Raw genomic sequence first — 22,458 nt, forward strand, 5'->3', positions numbered from 1 at the left:
AAAAGTGTCTTGGGAAAGAAATTAAGTAGTTGAATGGAAGTAATGAAATAGGCATTTGTGAACACACAGTACAAACAATACATAACATACTTTTTAGGCTTATATATGCCTAGGGCTGGGCAATATGGCTTAAAAATCAGCTCCAATTTTTCAAACTTTTGGTTCATTTATCTCAATTTTCTAAAGTTCTCTCTAAATAAGCTTTGTTGCGCAATTAAAGGTCAATACAATTCATTTCAGTCATAAATAAATCAGGGCTTGTAAAATTATACCTACTGTAGGCTAAATACATGCCTTCCACAACCATAAGACCCACTAATAATGTAATTATTTTATCAAAATAGTTTAAACTGCTTTTTTGTTGTTGCAATAATCACTGATCTAGCTTTCAAGTCTATGAAAATGCCATTTTTGTTAAACATTTTAACAGAACCATCCACATTCACTAATAATGACTAGCCTCTTGAAGCAGGCATTATGGAAAATGAACACAGGTCTCATAAACAATCTCTCAAGCCCAAGCCCACGTGCTAGTGAGTAGCCAGCTAATATTTAGATTTAAAGTCTAGCCAACTTCAAATCAAAGTTTATTGGTTAACTTGGATCTATTTGCTTGCTACCAAGGTTGAACTGTTGTGATTTCACCCTCCTGTCCATCTCCAACTGTTTGAACAACATAGCCTGTTCACTTTGTTTTGGTGTTGAAATCAAGTGGGTTACCTGCATAAGAAGATGCTTATTTCTCAGAATGAGAACAAGTTGCCAATTCCTTTTTTAATGCTCATTGCACATTTATAAAACACACTCTGGCTAAAATACTACTAGCAGTACGTGGTAACACAAGGCCGAGCACACGACAGAACTGAGCATTAATTTTCCACAATCATGTTCATTGATACTCTCATTTTAGTAGGATCTGCTCTGTTCTACAATTTTGAGAGAAAACAAATGTGTATTGTCAGAAAGGTTAAGTTATCTATCATCGTTGTTGTGAGTGGCAGGGGAGGGTTTGGTGTCTGTGTGCGAGTGGGAAGGTGCACAGTGCACACAGCCAGAAGGAGCGAAGGACACGAGACCAAAAAGACAGTGCCTTCAGAAAGTATTCACACCGCTTGACTTTTTCCACATTTTGTTGTGTTACAGCCTGAATATTAAGACTGTGTGTCACTGGCCTACACACAATACCCCATAATGTCAAAGTTAAATGGTTTTTACAAATGTATTAAAAATTAATAGCTGAAATGTCTTTGTTATGGCAAGCCTAAATAAGTTCAGGAGTAAAAATGTGCTTAACAAGAAATGTTGTAAATTTGATATTTCTGTATTTGCTAAAATTTCTAAAAACATTTTCACTTTTTCATTATGGGGTGTTGTGTAGATGGTTGAGATGTATTATTATTTTAATTCAGGTTGTAACAAAATGTGGAATAAGTCATTGGGTATGAATACTTTCTGAAGGCACTGTAGAACGCAAAAAATAAAAAATAAATTGTTGCGATACATACATTTGAAACATTGCGTTAAAACATGAATTTGAATCACCCAGCCCTATATATGCCTTATATATCACACAATGTCTGGATGCAATATTCTACCCAGGAATATTCAACACTGATTCTGTTACTGTCGTTATTCCAAATGCGTCTGTGGATATTTTTCGTGCCGACAACAATGACAATTCATCTTTGTCTTTAATGCAGGGTTTGATACAACCGTCAGAAGCTATTGAGTGTAATGGTTGCTTTCTATGTTATAGAGTGGAATGTTTTTTCTGTTGGTGTATCCTGAGGTAGCTCCTCTCCGAGAACCTCTTCCCGCAGTGAGTACAGGCGAATGGCCTTTCTCCCGTGTGGACCTTCAGGTGCATCTTCAGCTGGCGTAAGAATCTCTTCTGACAACGGGATCAGCTGTATTATTTCTCCCCTGTGTGGACCCTCTGGTGTCTCTTCAGGTGACCAGCCTGAGCGAAGGCCATGGGACACTGGGTACAGCTGAAGGGTTTCTCCCCCGTGTGGACCCTCTGGTGCCTCTTCAGGTCACCAGCTTGAGCAAAGGCCATGGGACACTGGGTACAGCTGAAGGGTTTTACCCCTGTGTGGACCCTCTGGTGAATCTCCACCTTCTGGGGGCAGCTGAAGCCTTTGTTACAGAACATGCAGAGGAACCGTTTCTCTTTACTTTTGCCTGATGTTGCTCCCACACCCCGAGCCTGGGCTCTAGCTCTGTCATTTGAGTTCAATCCCTTATCGAAAAGGACGAGGTGGTGTCGATCAGTAGGCCCCATCGATCTGGACACTGGGTTGCGATTCCTGAATGGCCCCATCGATCTGGACACTGGGTTGCAATCCCTGAACGTGTGTAAAGGGGAGTGGGTCGCGATATTTGGATTTGTCTCTAAGGTTTCCCTGTAATCTAAGAAATCTCTGCCCTGTGTGAGTCCATCTCCTAGGTGACTATCTGCATTCCATGTGGGAGGAACGTCGCCCTCCACTTTCACAGTCCCTTCATCTACGCCCAGACACTTGCCTTTCTCATCTAGGCACCCTTCAGAGTATACACTACTACTGTACCGGTTCCAGTCCCCTCTAGACAGATCAGTCTGTGTCTCTAAACCCAAGGGCATGTTGTTAGGGTCCATCTCTGTAGCGTAAGAACAAGACGGATCATCACCTCCAGTGTCTAACGAGTCACCATCACCATGGGAATGAACAGTCCTCTGGCTCTGGTGAAATACAGGTAAATACTCTGAGTCAGGAGGACAGCCCAGTCTCCCCAGGCCCAGTCTCTCTGGGTCTGATCTGTGGTCAGATCCTCTGTGTAATTGCATTTGTGTTACAGTTAAAGTCTCGGTGTCTGTCTCTGACTTGAGGACGTCGATCGGCGTTCCACTGACCTCCGTGATGCTGTGTCGGGTCCTGGGCTGCGCAGTGGTGGGGTTTTCTGTGGCTACAGGGGGCGCTCCAGCCACTCCATTCTGGATGTCTCTGCTGTTCCATGGGTCCTCCTCTCCTTCAGACCTCTCCTGCTTGACCCCAGGACCTGCAGCCTCTGTAGACTGACACCAGAAGAGTGGAGGTTAAAAACGGTACATGAGTTAAGTTGGATAACAATGTCGTAAGGAAGTCTCACAAGCTCCCCTATGGCAACTAAATGAGGATGTACATGTAAGCAAGTGGATAGATGAGGGGAGCCTTTCTGAAATAAACTGGTCACATATGATGCACTGTAATTTAATGTAACACTATTACACTAACCTCTATCACAATAACTTGCTGGGTTGAGGTTCCACTCCCCTCATCAACAGTGATTGGTTGGTCATCTCTGCATGTATTGTGTCTGGCTGGCTTCACAAAGCTCCTGTGGCCTCCAGTGAGATGTCTTTCACCTGAGAGAATGATTGGGGAAAAGAAGAGGTTTAGGTACCGTCAATAGTCAACAGAATATTGTACACTATTGACACTGTCGTCTAGAATTGGCAAGGATGTAAGTTATCACTTCTTGATAAAATATTTATTGATCGGTGTATTATATTACATGCATAACATTGTTTTCATTGAGTAAATAGAAAACGCAGTAAATCAAGAATCTGTTTAGAATATGATATTATGTCTTTGCACAAGATATCTTACTAATCAGGGGAATTATTTCACACCATCCAACAACTGACCAAGACCCAATTCTGGATAATACATCTGAACACAGAGCAGAATGGGGCGACAGTCACTGAGCAATTTATGAACTGCGACAGTCGATGAGCTATGTATGAACTGCGACAGTCAATGAGCTATATATGAACAGCGACAGTCACTGAGCTATATATGAACAGCGACAGTCACTGAGCTATATGAACGGCGATAGGCTGCTCAGCTTCGGCCTTCTGCAAAATGTACCTCTTGCCATTCTTCTGTGTCGGTCAAGGATCTTGACACTACTGGGACTAGCAACGGCGCGCTCCCGTGCCACCTTCAGTTCCAGTAGTTGTAGTTTCCTTTGCAATGACCTGTTTTCTTTCTGGCTTTGAGTCATTTCCAAACGAAACACTGCATAATCGTCGTCTACGAGTTTACAGATCTCTACCACAGCTGCGTTCGCTAGCACCTCCATGATGGATGCTATTTGTGTGTGAAAAACCATACAGTTAGCCATTGTTAGCTAGCGTAACGTTACTTAGCAACTAGTTAGCGTTACATAGATAACATCCATCAACCAAGTCCTGTCTTCAACGCAAATTAAACACTAGATGGGGTACGTATGTGATGCTGTGCAGTTAAATTAGTCATATTTTGAGTTCTATGATGTTAATAAACGTATTCATAACAACAATAAAACCTCTAACGTGGAAATTGCTCATAGTCACTGTTCACTTCCGTTTACTTCTTCTTCTCTGGTATAGTGCCAGTCGGTTTTAAATAGAACGTTGTGGGCACCGCCCGCCTGTGGTGAAAACAACCTGTGGTTACCTCACAGCAAAAACTTGACATTTTTCACACGGAATTTTGTTGTCTGCTTGTTTTAGTCCACTACAAAACTAAATTTAAGAAAATTACAACATGTCTAAAGATTACATTGCCAGCTCCCAAGCATTCTCACTATTTAGAAAAACGTAATATTGTTCTTCACTCAAGCCCCTCTTCATGAAGGCGCTAACGTTAGCCACGGGAGTGCTAGCTAGTTACCAACCTTAACATTAAACTAGCCAAGACCAACAACACACTATAAAGCTACAAGTAGTGTGTGGAGTTACAAACGGACTATCCAAAAACGAGTTAAATGTCTTACCTGTGATTACATTTTTGCCACACACATAGCTAAGTGTAGCCCCCCGTTCTAATTTCCTTAATTTTGTCACTAGAGTCAAATACTTTCTGTGGCACACATCAGAGTCAATTACTTTCTATAGTACAAACTTCTCGTCAGGATAGGCAGCGGAAATTAATAATTAATGTATGTGTGTTATATTAAACATAGAGGAAGGAGTAAAATGTAGGCAAGCAATACACATTTCAGAACAACTACTAGTCAAATAAGACATGGGAGAGATTACATTTTAGTCATTTAGCAGACGCTCTTATCCAGAGCGACTTACAGTAGTGAATGCACACATTTCATTTCATGCATTTTTTTTTGCACTGGCCCCCCGTGGGAATCGAACCCACAACTCTGGCGTTGACACATACCATGCTGGCGTTGCAAACACCATGCTCTACCAACTGAGCCACACCGAAGACCGAGAGATGGCGAATTTTGGCAAAGAGATTTATTCATAGAAGAATACACTTGAAACAAATAGCCAAACTGAAAACTGCAGACATTACTAGCCATACATTTTTTTTTATGAAACGCAGCCTGACGTGATGATTGACAGCTGCCTTGAAGGACACAAATAAAACATGCTTTCTGCTACTAAGATCAGTGAAATGTAGGCTAAACTGACAATGTAGTGAAGATTAGAAATTTCAACTAGCAAGCAAGTCGCAGCAATGAATTATTGAGTGTGTGTGCGTTCACGCGAAGGGGGGGATTCCGGCAGGGGGAGATTTTCTGCACACCTGCCCGCACATTAGGCAGCCGCCTAGAGCGGCAGTTTAAAGGCCGCATTTTCAGTGCTAAACTGACCAAGACGCAACTCCAACAACACATAACACCTCACATTATTCTGCCCCAAAACTGTGATAACTTCTCTCAACCAGTGGCATGATAAGCAGTGCCCACTTGGCCAAAGGCAGGGGTGCAAAATATTATTTAGCTTGTCAATGCCCAGCATTGCCTCTCCAGGGTGACGTTGGAGAGACGCAGCGCTGTGGCGCTCCACCAACGCTCCATCAAATGAATTTAACATAAATGATGTAGCCTTCGGTTGAAAGAGTAGTAGCCTATACAGTAGCATGGATACCAAATGTATTACAATGTCATGAGAAAGACACTTTTAAATCATTAACTTATTAACCAGGAGAGAGTGCAGGAGAAAGTCAACTAAAAAGGCACGGTGGCAGACAGCTCTGGAACGGCTACGGCATCATGAAAAAGAAGTGGACAACCATTGGTGCTGAAAGTAATTCATTTCAACAATTGTCTTCATCTTAATTCGACTTCAACTGCAAGAGGGCTTTGTTGGTGCCCATTTCTTCCTATTCAAAAAAATAAGTGGTGGGCCTACCTGTATGAAAGACGCAATTATGCTATCCATAGATTTGTCAGTATAGCCAAATCCTCCAATACTCCTTAATAAATACCTCTGTGTATTATTATTTTTATTTAACATTTATTTAAGTAGGCAAGTCAGTTAAGAACAAATTCTTATTTACAATGATACCTATCAAAAGGCAAAAGGCCCCCTGCGGTGATGGGAATGGGATTAAAAATTTAAAATAAATATAGGACAACACATATCACGACAAGAGAGACTCCACAACACTACATAAAGAGAGACATAAGACAACAACATAGCTTGGTAGCAACACATGAAAACACAGCATGGTAGCAACAGAACATGGCAGCAGCACAACAGCACAAAGGGCAAGAAGTTAGAGACAACAATACATCACACGAAGCAGCCACAACTGTCAGTAAGAGTGTCCATGATTGAGTCTTTGAATGAAGAGATGGAGATAAAATGGTCCAGTTTGAGAGTATTTGTATTTATTAAGGATCCCCATTAGCTGCTCCCAAGGCAGCAGCTACTCTTCCTGGGGTCCAGCAACATTAAGGCAGTTGTATATACAATTTAAAATATTACATGACATTATATTTCATAACACGTTTTACAACACAATAAGTGTGTCTCTTCACAGTCCTCGCTGTTCCATAAGGTGTATTTTTATCTGAAATCTGATTCCATTGCTTGCATCCGTTACCTGATGTGGAATAGAGTTCCATGTAGCCATGGCTCTATGTAGTACTGTGCACCTCCCATAGTCTGTTCTTGCCTTGGGGATTGTGAAGAGACCTTTGGTGGAATGTCTTGTGGGGTATGCTTGGGTGTCTGAGCTGTGTGCTAGTAGTTTATGCATTCAGCATGTCAACACTTTTTACAAATCCAAGTAATAATGAAGTCAATCTCTCCTCCACTTTGAGCCATGAGAGAGTTACATGCATATTATTAATGTTAGCTCCCTGTGTACATTTAAGGTCTGCCCTGTTCTGAGCCAATTATAATTTTACTGAGGTCCCTCTTTGTGGCACCTGACCACACGACTGAACAGTAGTCCAATTGAGACAAAACTACAACCTGTAGGACCTGCCTTGTTGATAGTGTTGTTAAAAAGGCATAGCAGCGCTTTATCCTTTATCCTTCTAGTCCTCTCGTTGTAGCTGGCTAGCATTTCCATTCCGTCCGACATTGTTCCCCGCTTCCATCTTCTACAACAACAGTGGGACCATAGCTATGGCTTTCTTTGACTCTGCGACTGGACCCAAGCTACAACTGTTGCAGGACTACCCTCAAGCCACAGGGCTCTTCTCGCATGCTCTAATTCCCTACGTGGTAGCATTGCGAACCATAGGTCGGGATTTTAGTTTTTACCTGTTTACGTGTCAACTGTATACTCCGTGTTGGTATTCATGTCATAAAAAGGAATTCCAGTCGACCACACCCACAAATTGGGGAAAACAATAATATTTCCCATTAACCCCCATTGTAAAAGAGACAACTTTGTCGTACATTATTTTGTTATACAGAAATAACAAAACACGCAGAGAAGCTGCTGTGTTGTTCAATGTACATGTAACCAGGCCAAAAAATCCTGACCTACAGTCCGCAATGCTCCCACATAGGGAAATATAGCCTGCAGGAAGAATCCTTTGGCTTCAGGCTATTCGGCATCGGAGAGTGGGAAATGTGGGGACCCGGTGTCCATGTAGACTATACGTAACTATCTGTGACGAAAACATTTAAATACAGGTAAGACATTTCACTTTTGTAGCTCCTCTCACTACTTGAATAGTCCGTTTGTTTGTGTTGTTGGTCGGTCTTGGCTAGCTTAATGTTCCAGTCGGTAGCTAGCCAGCACTCACTCGTGGCTGCTAGCACCGTCATGAAAAAGGGCATGAGGGAAGCCCTACAATATTACATTTCTGTAAGTACTGAGAACGCTCACGAGCAGGCAATGTTGAAAAGTCATCTTTAGACATGTTGTACTTTTCTTAAATGTAGTTTGTAATTGACTAAAACAAGTAGACAACAAGAAAATTGCATTTGAAAAAGGGTAATGTTTTTTAGAAATGATTAAATTGACTTAGTTTCGCACCCATCTACACACAATATCCCATAATGACTGTATCTTATTTACATAAGTATTCACACCTCTTTGCTATGACATTCCAAACTGGATAATGCAGAGACAGAGTCGGTAAACAATATATATATTTTTTGTAGATATATATGTGTAACCGATGTGAAATGACTAGTTAGTTAGCGGTGGTGCGCGCTAATAGCGTTTCAATCGGTGACGTCACTTGCTCTGAGACCTGAAGTGGTTGTTCCCCTTGCAAGGGCCGCGGCTTTTGTGGCGCGATGGGTAACGATGCTTCGTGGGGTGTCAGTTGTTGATGTGTGCAAGGGTCTCTGGTTCGAGCCCGGGTTGGGGCGAAGAGAGGGACGGAACCTACACTGTTACATTGATGCTGTTGACCCTGATCATTGGTTGCTGCGGAAAAGGAGGAGGTCAAAAGAGTGTAACGGTACCATTCATCAGGATGAATGATTACATTTGTATGATATGGTGTGTTTTATTTTACCTTTATTTTACTAGGCAAGTCAGTTAAGAACAAATTCTTATTTTCAATAAAGGCCTAGGGACAGTGGGTTAACTGCCTTGTTCAGGGGCAGAAAGACAACTTTGTACCTAGTCAGCTCGGGGATTCGATCTTGCAACGCTCTAACCACTAGGCTACGCTGCCTCCCCAAAGAATGGCACTGGTATGACAATGTGAATAAAGATGCTGTTTATATCCATATGGCTGACTCTACACGGTTGTTTATTTACTTAACTAGGAGTTTAAAGTTCAATATCTACATATGTTTTATTATAGAATCTGATTCCTCCAGCATGTGCTTCCAATCCCTAGCTCTGCACAAGGTGAAGGTAAATTGGCAAAAATATGTACAAGCTGACGGCTAAGATAGCTCAATTTACAGTAAGCATGGCATAAATATGATTTGGGAAGTGTCTCGATCAATAAGCAAAGACTTGATATAGACAAAATGGTGGCGTACACATTGTTGGATAAAAAAAGCATTTTCTAAATTCAAACTGACCCCCTGCAACTGGACACAAATCGAGGAGGAAGACACCATAGCTAAGGTTGGTCGAAAATACTATGTGCTACACCAAACAGTACCTATCCTGTAACTCCCAGTAATGGATACCAAAAATCTTTGGTTAAATCACATTACCTGGTGTAACAATCTGTAGCTAAGAGAACTGGTGATCAGCAGATGATGGAGAGGTAGTCATGATGAAATTGTCATTCACAAAGAAACACAGTAAGTAAATACAGTATGATCAGTTTAGTAAACTTCAAAGAATACTTGTACAGCTGTGGGAGGAATGTTGTCATGATCAAACTGCCATTCAGCTCCTTTTGAGTCATCTTCTGCTTGAAATCCAGCCTAATGTCCAATCCATTGAGAGGGATACAGTTCTGCTACAATAATACACACAGGCAAAGGAATTCTGTTTCTCTCCAGCTAGTATCCACTCCAGGAAGAAGCCCAGTCACTGCATGGTATCGTCTGCAGTTTGAACGACAGTTGAACTGTGCCAGCATAACATCAACATTAGGGTAGGATAGTTGAACATACATTCATGTGCACAGGTGCAGAGATTACATTTAGAACAATATCTAGCCTAATAGAAAGAAATATGGCATAACCCTCAACCTTTGCACAGTGACTAGACCGTACATATGTACCTAGGTAGGTCGGTAGGTAGGCAGACAGTATCTTGCTACAGCCATGCTTAGGCAAATGTTGTAGTAAAACCACCTTATCAGTTTAAGATTTACTACAGTAAATTGTTGTATTGTTTCTCCTCACTGTTAGCTAGTAAACTTAGCTAGCTAGCTGGATAGCCAATAATTGTTATTTACATCTGTTTGGAATCCTATCTTGCGTCATAATTATAATTTTGTGAGATTAAAATGCATTTACGATCATAATCATAACCAATGTCAACATTCGTCAATTGTGTTACATAGCTAGCTAGAAAAATTATTTTCAGTTGCTGATTTTACACATCTGCTAACAAGTTACAAACGTGAGGCGTGGCACATAACAAGTTAGCAAGTGCCAAGCTAACTAGCTAGCCAACTCCAGCCATGGACTAACATTTTCTGGTAAACCTAGCTTTAGCTGGTTGTAACGTTGTAGCTTGCTGTTTAGTAGCCATATCTACGACTAAGAAGAGAAGAGGTTTTATATACAATCGAGATACAATACACTGAGTATACAAAACATTAAGCATACTTTCCATGACATAGACGGACCAGGTGAATCCAGGTGAAAGCAATGATCCCTTATTGATGTCACTTGTTAAATCCACTTCAATCAGTGTATATGATGTGGATGAGACAGGTTAAAGAAGTATTTTTAAGCCATGAGACAGTTGAGGCTGTTCTGAAGGCAAAAGGTGGGGCAGGAAGTCAATATTAGGAAGGTGTTCCTAATGTTTGGTATGTTTAGTGTAGATCTCAGATTGTAAAACCTCTTCCATTTGTTGTCATATATATGGCTACCTATAGTTGTGTAGCCTACTTAGCTAGCTAGCTAGACACATAGCTAGTTATCTAGCTACCTTTCTAGCTCGCTACCTAAGTTAGCAAACAGAAGAAAGAAAAGATTTCCCCACTGTAACACAGTAGTATGTTAGCCAGCAATACACAAAATTAGTTTAAGTAGATCATCTAAAATTAGCTAGCTAAGTAGCTTGCAGGAAAAATATCTTACTTAGCTAGCCACCATATTTGTAATTTGTTGGGATCGGCTGTAGCTGAGCTTCTAGCTAAATCCTACTTTGTTTCAAACCTCTTCGCTATATTCTGGTTGAATGTCACCATGTAGCTAATAGAAAATAAAGAAAATGCTCCATTGTCGAATTCGTGTTGATGAGAGGAATCACTTAAGTCTGGTGACATCCTCTCAGGGTGTCATTAACATTTTGAACTTGGTGAACTTTAAAAAAATGTGTTTCAAGTAAAATTTCCAGGCAGGCCTGAGTTTGAACTTTTGAACAGTTCAAACAGTTGGGAAGTTTTGTAGTGAACTTGTGGAACTGCTGTGTAGTCAGTTTATGACCCCTTGTAAAATGAACAGAAAAAAATAATTTCCAGGTTGGTCTGCCTGAGTATAAGTAAGTCTTAGACTTGTCCTGTGAACACTACGAGCAAGAAGAAACCTCAAGAGATAAACCATAGACAACTTGTGAGGGTTACATCAGACAAGGGCCATGCTTACATGCTGCCACCCCCGTGCTTCAAGGTTGGGATGGTGTTCTTCGGCTTGCAAGCCATTGCAAACCGTAGTCTGGCTTTTTATGGCGGTTTTGGAGCAGTGGCTTCTTCCTTGCTGAGCGGCCTTTCATGTTATGTCGATATAGGACTCGTTTTACTGTGGACATAGATCATTTTCTGGAACTTTCCAAGCTGTTTAAAGGCACAGTCAACTTAGTGTATGTACACTTCTGACCCACTGGAATTGTGATACAGTTTATTTATTTTATTTTACCGTTATTTTACCAGGTAAGTTGACTGAGAACACATTCTCATTTACAGCAACGACCTGGGGAATAGTTACAGGGGAGAGGAGGGGGATGAATGAGCCAATTGTAAGCTGGGGTTGATTAGACAGCCGTGATGGTATGAGTGCCAGATTGGGAATTTAGCCAGGACACCGGGGTTAACACCTACTCTTACAATAAGTGCAATGGGATCTTTAATGACCTCAGAGAGTCAGGACACCCGTTTAACGTCCCATCCAAAAGACGGCACCCTACACAGGGCAGTGTCCCCAATCACTGCCCTGGGGCATTGGGATATTTTTTAGACCAGAGGAAAGAGTGCCTCCTACTGGCCCTCCAATACCACTTCCAGCAGCATCTGGTCTCCCATCCAGGGACTGACCAGGACCAACCCTGCTTAGCATCAGAAGCAAGCCAGCAGTTGGATGCAGGGTGGTATGCTGCTGGCAGTGAATTATAAGTGAAATAATAATACAGTGAATTATAAGTGAAATAATCTGTATGTAAACAATTGTTGGAAACATTACTTGTCATGCCAATGTAACCGATGTGAAATGGCTAGTTAGTTAGCGGTGGTGCGCGCTAATAGCGTTTCAATCGGTGACGTCACTCGCTCTGAGACCTGAAGTGGTTGTTCCCCTTGCGTTGCAAGGGCCGCGGCTTTTGTGGCGCGATGGGTAACGATGCTTCGTAGGGTGTCAGTTGTTGATGTGTGCAAGGGTCCCTGGTTCGAGCCCAGGTTGGGGCGAAGAGAGGGACGGAACCTACACTGTTACACCAAAACTAGTTTGTTAACAAACAAGTTTTAACGACTCCAACCTAAGTGTATGTAAACTTCCGACTTCAACTGTACCTTAAATGAAATAAATCTCTCTCTCTCTCTCTCCCAATTTATTTGGAGCTGCATATATATCGATGGCAATCCTCACTCCCTCAGGGATGCAAACTGGTGAGGGCCAAAAAAGGTGACACTTTTTTTTGTTGCACCAAAACATGCAAAAGAATCCCTGCTAGGGGGAAATGCAGGTTTTAACTAATTAAACAACGAATATGATCTAGATGACCAGTCTCTGTGTGTAAAATAAAAAGTGGTTAATGTGAACCTAACTCACAGCTAAAAAATGTAAAGAAAGCAATCCAATGTTATGTAAAGTGGTTGTTCCACTGGATATCATAAGGTGAATGCACCAATTTGTAAGTCGCTCTGGATAAGAGCGTCTGCTAAATGACATAAATGTAAATGTTATGTGTTGCCTAGACTTTACTGCAAATGACACAAGTCTTGAGAAAAAACAATACACTAATATTGCAGTTAGCCATGACAGCCTTTATAATATAACTCATGTGACCACACACATCTAAATATTGCACTTGTGAAAAAAACATCTTAAAATAGAATAATTGATCTCTTTCAGGCAGAGTACACCTGGCATACCCCTTTTTATCCACTGTATTGAAAAAGAGGGAAAGTGTGTGGTGATCCTTTCAATTCTATAGTGGCTTCCAGTTTAACATGCTGACCAGACCGGATGTTGTGGAAAATTGCAAGATTATGTTATAATGCTTGTATTGCATAATATGTTTATGTGATATACGTGTCTATTAGAATGTATTTCTAATAGACTCTAGTGTTGGCAGTTGCATTTCTTCCCTCAGCTGGGGCTCAGTCACTTGGGGCCCAGAGAGGGGAGAGGTCAGGCTTGTCTTTCACATATCCCTGGTGCTATGCAGAATATCAGAAAGGGAAGAGGACAGGATGGAACATTGTCTTCATATGTGAATGTATCTGTTAAACCATGTGAAGGGATGGTGTGATTAATGGGGAACCAATTACTTGTCTCCACAATGTCTGTGCGCAAGTCACTCCCTCCTTTTGCATTGGGGGAAGGTGTATGGCAGTGTCTGGAACCATTGTATGTCCTCTCTGATGTTGCACTTATCCTGGGATTGTGTATGACCTAGAGGCTCACTCCCCTCAGTGAGCTTGTCCAGGAGTGGGGTCAAGAGGGGGTTTACTTGAGATGGGAGTATCTAGAGTTGACAATTGATTTATGCCATTGGATAAGATGGTGTTTTTCTGCTATGAAGTACCGGGAACGAAATTAGAACCTCGTCTTAGGGACCAAACTTAACAATAATTTATAGTGAATTGTATCTGGCTATGGGATACTCCTCTCTCAAGTAAGTATTTCTTTGTGAACTGTTCCTAAGATCTGTTGTTTGTCATGTAGGTTGAGAGGGGTATATCTTGGCTATAAAATATCTTTGTACGGTTGTGTTGTCACTTTCAATGGTTCATTAGAAATGGTGCATCATTGAAAGTCAGTGCTATTGCAAAGCTCTTATTATTAAAGATGTAGTTTAAGTATAACTCTGACTGGTGTGTGAAGTTTGTTACTTTCCTCATTTGGTAATGCAGAAATTAGCCACCACACGGACACGTCGTGTGCGCGAGCGTCGCAAAATAAATTTAGGAATCCATGTTATTCAATTATTGCACCCACACTGCTCGCGTGTGCCAACGAGCGTCTGTGATGCCAAGGGCTAAAATATAACTCCTTTCTATTTCTGACGCAGATCACGCTGCAAGTCCTGCCTCTCTCTTGGTTTATAGAAGCAGGTACCCACATGCCATCTCCTCATTGGTTATACCCAAGTGGGTGATTGAAAGACGAACTGTTTTGCCGGTTGTCTGGTAATACTATGAAAGTGTAGATGCCGATCACCATATAAGTTCAAAGATGAAAAAGCCTGGAAGGAGGAGAGATGACTAGAAACGATTCGGTTGTCCGTTTTATGTGTGGATTAATTGTCGGAGTAGAGGACCTTGTGCATTTCAGGTAAAATAACAACTCAATGTTTAATCCCAGGACAAATTAGCTAGCAACAGCAAGCTAGCTAAATAGGACAAATTAGCTAGCAAGTGCAAGCTAACTAGCCATACATGTTTAATGCTTTTCGACCTGTCCCTAAATTAATGTCATTGGTTCAGAGTTTGTTTTGATATTTTAACCTGCGTGTCATGATCGCGTTTGGTGTAGGGGGACAAAACAAATTTATGCACAATAGCACACGCACGCAGCCAGTTTGGGTTCCGTGTCAGGCAATTTCAACAGCTTGGAAAATTTCAGAAAATTATGTCATGGCTTTAGAAGCTTCTGATAGACTAATTGACATTGTTTGAGTCAATTGGAGGTGTACCTGTGAATGTATTTCAAGACCTACCTTCAAACTCAGTGCCTCTTTGCTTGACATCATGGGAAAATCGAAATAAATCAGCCAAGACCTCAGAAAAGAATTGTAGACTTCCACAAGTCTGGTTCATCTTTGGGAGCAATTTCCAAACGCCTGAAGGTACCACGTTCATCTGTACAAACAATAGTACGCGAGTATAAACACCATGGGACCACGCAGCGGTCATACCGCTCAGGAAGGAGTCGCATTCTGTCTCCTAGATATGAACGTACTTTGGTCCGAAAAGTGCAAATCAATCCCAGAACAACAGCAAAGGACCTTGTGAAGATGCTGGAGGAAACAGGTACAAAGTATCTATATCCACAGTAAAATGAGTCCTATATCAACATAACCTGAAAGGCCGCTCAGCAAGGAAGAAGCCATTGCTCCAAAACCGCCATAAAAAAGCCAGATTACGGTTTGCAACTACACATGGGGACAAAGATTGTACTTTTTGGAGAAATTGGAGAAAGTTTCTGATGAAACAAAAATAGAACTGTTTGACCATAATGACCATCGTTATGTTTGGAGGAAAAAGGGGGATGCTTGCAAGCCGAAGAACACCATCCCAACCGTGAAGCACGGGGGGCAGCATCATGTTGTGGGGGTGCTTTGCTGCAGGAGGGACTGGTGCACTTCACAAAATAGATGGCATCATGAGGAAGAGATTGGATATTTTGTGGATGTGGATATATTGAAGCAACATCTCAAGACATCAGTCAGGAAGTTAAAGCTTGGTCGCAAATGGGTCTTCCAAATGGACAATGACCCCAAGCATACTTCCAAAGTTGTGGCAAAATGGCTTAAGGACAACAAAGTCAAGGTATTGGAGTGGCCATCACAAAGCCCTGACCTCAATCCCATAGATAATTTGTGGGCAGAACTGAAAAAGCATGTGCGAGAAAGGAGGCCTACAAACCTGATACAGTTACACCAGCTCTGTCAGGAGGAATGGCACAAAATTCACCCAACTTATTGTGGAAGGCTACCCAAAACGTTTGACCCAAGTTAAACAATTTAAAGGCAATGCTAACCAAATACTAATTGAGTGTATGTATACTTTTGACCCACTGGGAATGTGATGAAAGAAATGAAAGCTCAAATAAATAATTCTCTACTATTATTCTGACATTTTACATTCTTAAAATAAAGTGGTGATCCTAACTGACCTAAGACAGGGCATTTTTACTAGGATTAAATGTCAGGAATTGTGAAAAACTGAGTTTAAATGTATTTCGCTAAAGTGTATGTGAACTTCCGACTTCAACTCTATGTGCACAAAGATAAAGTTCAGGGAACAGGTGAATGGGAAATAATTGAACGATTTAAAGACTGCTAGAAAGACAGGCAGGGAAATTTCTGAAATGATTGTGAATGCATTGGAAGGGCATGGTATTGACATAGCAGATTGCCGTGGTCAAGGCTAAGATAATGGTGCAAATGTGTCAGGGAAAGTGAAGGGAGTTCAAGCACACCTATTGCAAAACAATCCACTGGCCACATACTCACCTTGTGCCTCCTATACTCTTAAACTTGTGGGTGTACATGCAGCTCAGTCGTGCCCAGAAGTATCAACCTTTTTTGGCTGTGTCAATCGTCTTTACAATCTGTTCAGTGCCAGCCCAGAGCGATGGGCCATTCTCAAGGAAAAGACTGGCTGCTGTTGTCGCAGAAATATTCGGTCAATCATATTTCACAAATACCGGAGCATGTGAGTTCAAATAGACTTTTTATTACTTCATAACAAAAGTCGAGCTGGTTCATGAATATAACTGCCTTCCAGTCTTGGCACACACGTTTTATACATTATTCCACCTTACGTCATACTCATAGTAACTCCTCTTAATGGGTCATCCCCTCTGGCGTTTAGCCACCGTTATCATATTGCCTTCATATTAGGGCATGGAACCCGTAGAAACACAGAAATAGGTTTCATGCATGTAGGACCATAGTAACAGACCTTGGCACTCGACAGAATTAACCATACATGTCATCCTAACTCATCTGAAAGGGACACCCCTGTTCTGGAAAAGACCCAAGAGATGTAACCATAACAACAGTACATAGTTGGCCATAACACAGTAACAGGAATAACCTGTCGTGTCCACACCTCAGGCATGTGCATGTCTAATGGTGACTAATGACCCAGAGCACATATAGAGTGCACTAGGTTTGCTGGCTCTTTCTGAAATAAATAATTGGCACATATGTACTGAAAAATTAACAATACTGTCTTAACCGCCTTTCAGACACGCGATGGAGTGAGCGTATTGCTGCAGTCCGACCAGTGGCTGTCACTCACTGATCTGTTTCACCTGTCCCTGTGATTGTCTCCACCCCCTCCAGGTGCCGCTTATTTCCCCCAGTGTATTTATCCCTGTGTTACCTGTCTCTCTGTGCCAGTTCGTCTTGTGTGTTTTCTTAGTCAAGCAGCAGTTTTCCCGTTCTCCTGCTTTTTGCTATTCTCCTTTTTCTAGTCCTCCCGGTTTTGACCCTTGCCTGTTTTGGACTCTGTACCCGCCTGCCTGACCTTTCTGCCTGCCTTGACCACAAGCCTGTCTGCCACTCTGTACTGGTTTTGACTGTCCACAACCATTCTCTTGCCTACTCCTTTTGGATTAATAAATATTGTAAGACTCCAACCCTCTGCCTCCTGTGTCTGCATCCTGGTCTCGCCTTGTGCCATGATAGTGGCAACTCATTTACCGTCTATCATCAAGGCCCTAGACATGCTTCTTGCTAGAAAAGGTCTGAAAAGCTACTTCATGTCTTTCAAGGCAATCTTCCTCCTCACTTTCTGGCTAAAAGTTTTGCAGTGTATTGACAATTGAAGCCTAATTCTTCAGTCAGGAAATATTTATTTGAATTGACAAAACATTACACACAGCTATTTTCAATGTACTCTCCTAACATAACCTAACTTTATGCTTTCGCCGTAAAGCCTTTAAGTCTTTATTGAAGACTCATCTCTTCAGTAGGTCCTATGATTGAGTGTAGTCTGGCCCAGGAGTGTGAAGGTGAACGAAAAGGCACTAGAGCAACGAACCACCCTTGCTGTCTCTGCCTGGCCGGGTCCCCTCTCTCCACTGGGATTCTCTGCCTCTGACCCTATTACAGGGGCTGAGTCACTGCCTTACTGGTGCTCTTCCATGCCGTCCCTAGGAGGGGTGCATCACTTGAGTGGGTTGAGTTACTGAAGTGATCTTCCTGTCTGGGTTGGTACCCTCCCTTGGGTTGTGCCATGGCGGAGATCTTTGCAGCCTATACTCGGCCTTGTCTCAGGATGGTAAGTTGGTGGTTGAAGATATCCCTCTAGTGGTGTGGGGGCTGTGCTTTGGCAAAGTGGGTGGGGTTATATCCTGCCTGTTTGGCCCTGTCCGGGGGTATCGTCGGATGGGGCCACAGTGTCTCCCAACCCCTCCTGTCTCAGCCTCCAGTATTTATGCTGCAGTAGTTTGTGTTGGGGGGCTAGGGTCAGTCTGTTATATCTGGAGTATTTCTCCTGTCTTATCCGGTGTCCTGTGTGAATTTAAGTATGCTCTCTCTAATTCTTTCTCTCTTTCTCTCTCTTGGAGGACCTGAGCCCTAGGACCATGCCTCAGGACTACCTGGCCTGATGACTCCTTGCAGTCCCCAGTCCACCTGTTCGTGCTGCTGCTCCAGTTTCAACTGTTCTGCCTGTGGCTATGGAACCCTGACTTGTTCAGCGGATGTGCTACCTGTCCCAGACCTGCTGTTTTCAACTCTCTAGAGACAGCAGGAGCGGTAGAGATATTCTGAATGATCGGCTATGAAAAGCCAACTGACATTTACTCCTGAGGTGCTGACCTGTTGCACCCTCGACAACCACTGTGATTATTATTATTTGACCCTGCTGGTCATCTATGAACATTTGAACATCTTGGCCATGTTCTGTTATAATCTCCACCCGACACAGCCAGAAGAGGACTGGCCACCCCTCATAGCCTGGTTCCTCGCTAGGTTTCTTCCTAGGTTCTGGCCTTTCTAGGGAGTTTTTCCTAGCTACCGTGCTTCTACACCTGAATTGCTTGCTGTTTGGGGCTTTAGGCTGGGGTTTTGTACAGCACTTTGAGATATGAGCTGATGTAAGAAGGGCTTTATAAATACATTTGATTTGTTAGATTTCTTTGACAATAATTTGGTGCAAAACCGTAGGCCTACTGTATGTTAGAAACCAGAGAGAATAGGCAAAGGTATACATATAAAATACAGCCAGAGAGAATAGGCAAAGATATACATATAAAATACAAATGGTATGTGTATGTTGCCAATTAAAATATGTATGAAGAAGTTTCCTTCCTGTATCTTTGTAGTGACTGGGTGTATTGATACACCATCTAAAGTGTAATTAATAACTTCCCATGCTGAAAGGGATATTCAATGTCTGCTTTTTATGTTTTACCCATCTACCAATAGGTTCCCTTCTATGTGAGGCATTGGAAAACCTCCCTGGTCTTTGTGGTTTAATCTGTGTTTGAAATTCACTGCCCGACTGAGGCACATTACAGATAACTGTATGTGTTAATATAGAGAGGTACTAATTCAAAAATCATGCTAAACGCTATTATTGCATAGAGTGAGTCCATGCCACTTACATTACTTGTTAAGCAAATGTTTACTCCTGAACTTATTTTGGCTTGCCTACTAATTGACTCAAGACTTTTCATTTTGTAAAATGTTCTAAAAATAGAATTCCACTTTGACATCATGGGGTATTGTGTGTAGGCCAGTGACAAGAAATCTCCATTTAATCCATTTTAAATTCAGCCTGTAACACAACAAAATATGGAAAAAGTAAAAGGGGTGTGAATACTTTCTGAAGGCATAAAAATAAGTCAGCTATGATAAGTCAAAAGTCATCATCAGACAAACCTGACTGAACTATTTTGACATGAAGAGTAGGTGTTTGTTAGTGTGTGTGTAGGTATATTTAGTAAGTCTATAATGGTTATAAAGCGCTGTTGGGTGTAAGTTAGAATGACTAAACATTAAACATAAACAAGTTTTAAATACACCATATGAAAACCACACAAACATGCCTGAACAAAACATCTGCATGAACTTGATGAATTGCATTAATTTTCTTATTAAGTGTCAAAACAATAGTTGAATGGAAGTAATGAAACAGGCATTTGTGAACATCATATAGCTTACAGTACAACACACAATATGCAACAAACTTTTAAGGCTTACAGTGCCTTTGGAAAGTATTTTCCACATTTTGTTTAGGTTACAGCCTTACTCTAAAATTGATTCAATAGTTTTTTCCCTCATCAATCTACACACAATACCCCATAATGACAAAGCAAAAACAGGTTTTTAGAAATTTTTGCTAATTTATTAAAAATAAATCACATTTACATAAGTATTCAGACCCTTTACTCAGTACTTTGTTGAAGGACCTTTGGCAGCAATTACATCCTAGAGTCTTCTTGGGTATGCCACAAGCATGGCACACCTGTATTTGGGGAGTTTCTCCCATTCTTCTCTGCAGATCCTCTCAAGCTCTGTCAGTTTGGATGGGGAGTGTTGCTACACAGCTATTTTCAGGTCTCTCCAGAGATGTCCGAAGTCTGGGCTCTGGCTGGGCCACTCAAGGACATTGAGACTTGTCCCTAAGCCACTCCTGCATTGTCTTGGATGTGTGCTTAGGGTCGTTAACCTGTTGGAAGGTGAACCTTTGCCCCAGTCTGAGGTCCTGAGCGCTCTGGAGTAGGTTTTCATCAAGGATCTCTCTGTACTTGGCTCCGTTCATCTTTGCCTTGATCCTGACTAGTCTCCCAGTCCCTGCCACTGAAAAACACCCCCAAAGCATGCTGCCACCACCATGCTTCACCGTACGGATGGTGCCAGGTTTCCTACATACGTGACACTTGGCATTCAGGCCAAAGAGTTCAATTTTGGTTTCATCAGACCAGATAATCTTGTTTCTGGTCAGAGAGCCTTTAGGTGCCTTTTGGCAAACTCCAAGCGGGCTGTCATGTGCCTTTTATTGAGGAGTGGCTTCCGCTGGCCACTCTACCATAAAGGCCTCATTGGTGGAGTGCTGCAGAGATTGTTGTCCTTCTGGAAGGTTCTCCCATCTCCACAGAGGAACACTATAGCTCGGTCAGAGTGACCATCGCGTTTTTGGTCATATACCAGACCAAGTCCCTTCTCCCCCGATTACTCAGTTTGGCTGGGAAGCCAGCACCAGGAAGAGTCTTGGTGGTTCCAAACGTCTTCATTTAAGAATGATGAAGGCCACTGTGTTCTTGGAGACCTTCAATGCTGCAGAAATGTTTTGGTACCCTTCCCCAGATCTCTGCCTCGACATAATCCTGTCTTGGAGCTCTACGGACAAATCCTTCGACCTCATGGCTTGGTTTTTGCTCTGACATACACTGTCAACTGTGTGACCTTATACAGACAAGTGTGTGCCTTGCCAAATCATGTCCAATCAATTTATTTTACCATAGGTGGACTCCAATCAAGTTGTAGAACTTTCCTCAAGGATGATCAATTGAAACAGGATGCACCTGAGCTCAATTTCTCATAGCAAAGGGTCTGAATACTTATGTAAATAAGGTATTCCTGTTTTTCGCATTATGGGGTATTGTGTGTAGATTGCTGAGGATTTTTTATTTATTTAATCCATTATAGAATAAGGCTGTAATGAAACAAAATGTGGAAAAAGTCAAGGGGTCTGAACACTTTCCAAAGGCATTGTATATGCCTTAAATATCACACCATGTCTGGATGTAATATTCTACTCAGGAATATTCAACACTGAAATCTGTAACTCTCGTTATAACAAATGCATCTCTGGGTCTTTTCTGCTGACAACAATAAGTTAATCTTTGTCTTTAATGCAGAGTTTGATCTAAACATCAGAAGCTATCGAGTGGAATGGTTACTTTCTACGTTATAGAGTGGAATGTTTTTTCTGCTGGTGTATCCTGAGGTAGCTCCTCTCGGAGAAACTTTTCCCGCAGTGCGTACAGGCAAACGACCTCTCTCCCGTGTGGACCTTCAGGTGCATCTTCAAATGGTGCTGGTGGGAGAACCTTTTCTCACACTGGGGGCAGCTGTAGGGTTTCTCCCCTGTGTGGACCCTCTGGTGCCTTTTCAGGCTTGAGGAGTGGGAGAAACTAGCCCGGCACAGGTGGCAGCCGAATGGTTTCTCCCCTGTGTGGACCCTCTGGTGCCTCTTCAGGTCACCAGTCTGGGCAAAGCGCATATGACACTGGGTACAGCTGAAAGGTTTTTCCCCTGTGTGGACCCTCTGATGGATCTCCACCTTCTGGAGGCAGCTGAAGCCTTTGTTACAGAACATGCAGAGGAACCGTTTCTCTTTACTATTTCCTGATGTGGCTTCCTCTCCCTGAGCCTGGTCTCTAGCCCTGTTGTTTGAGTTCAATTTCTGATCAAAAAGAACACGGCCATGTGAATCGGAAGGCCCCATCGACGTGGACACTAGGTCGCGATC

The 22,458-nt window shown here is 42.1% G+C and overlaps 1 protein-coding gene, 1 long non-coding RNA gene and 1 pseudogene across 2 annotated transcripts in view; 1 reads left to right on the plus strand and 2 right to left on the minus strand.

The window, feature by feature from the left end:
* The window catches only part of LOC115191369 (zinc finger protein 23-like), a 417,143-nt gene that overhangs the window by 282,767 nt on the left and 111,918 nt on the right, over positions 1-22,458 (minus strand). The gene's annotated exons all lie outside the window — the stretch shown is intronic.
* The window catches only part of LOC115191382 (protein suppressor of hairy wing-like), a 43,362-nt pseudogene that overhangs the window by 7,000 nt on the left and 13,904 nt on the right, over positions 1-22,458 (minus strand).
* On the plus strand, positions 19,036-19,280 carry LOC115191398 (uncharacterized). Its single transcript, XR_003877656.1, has 2 exons — positions 19,036-19,183; positions 19,222-19,280. It is a non-coding gene; the product is annotated as an uncharacterized LOC115191398 (long non-coding RNA).

The sequence above is a fragment of the Salmo trutta genome, chromosome 4 (genome assembly GCF_901001165.1).
Source record: "Salmo trutta chromosome 4, fSalTru1.1, whole genome shotgun sequence".
NCBI lineage: Eukaryota > Metazoa > Chordata > Actinopteri > Salmoniformes > Salmonidae > Salmo > Salmo trutta.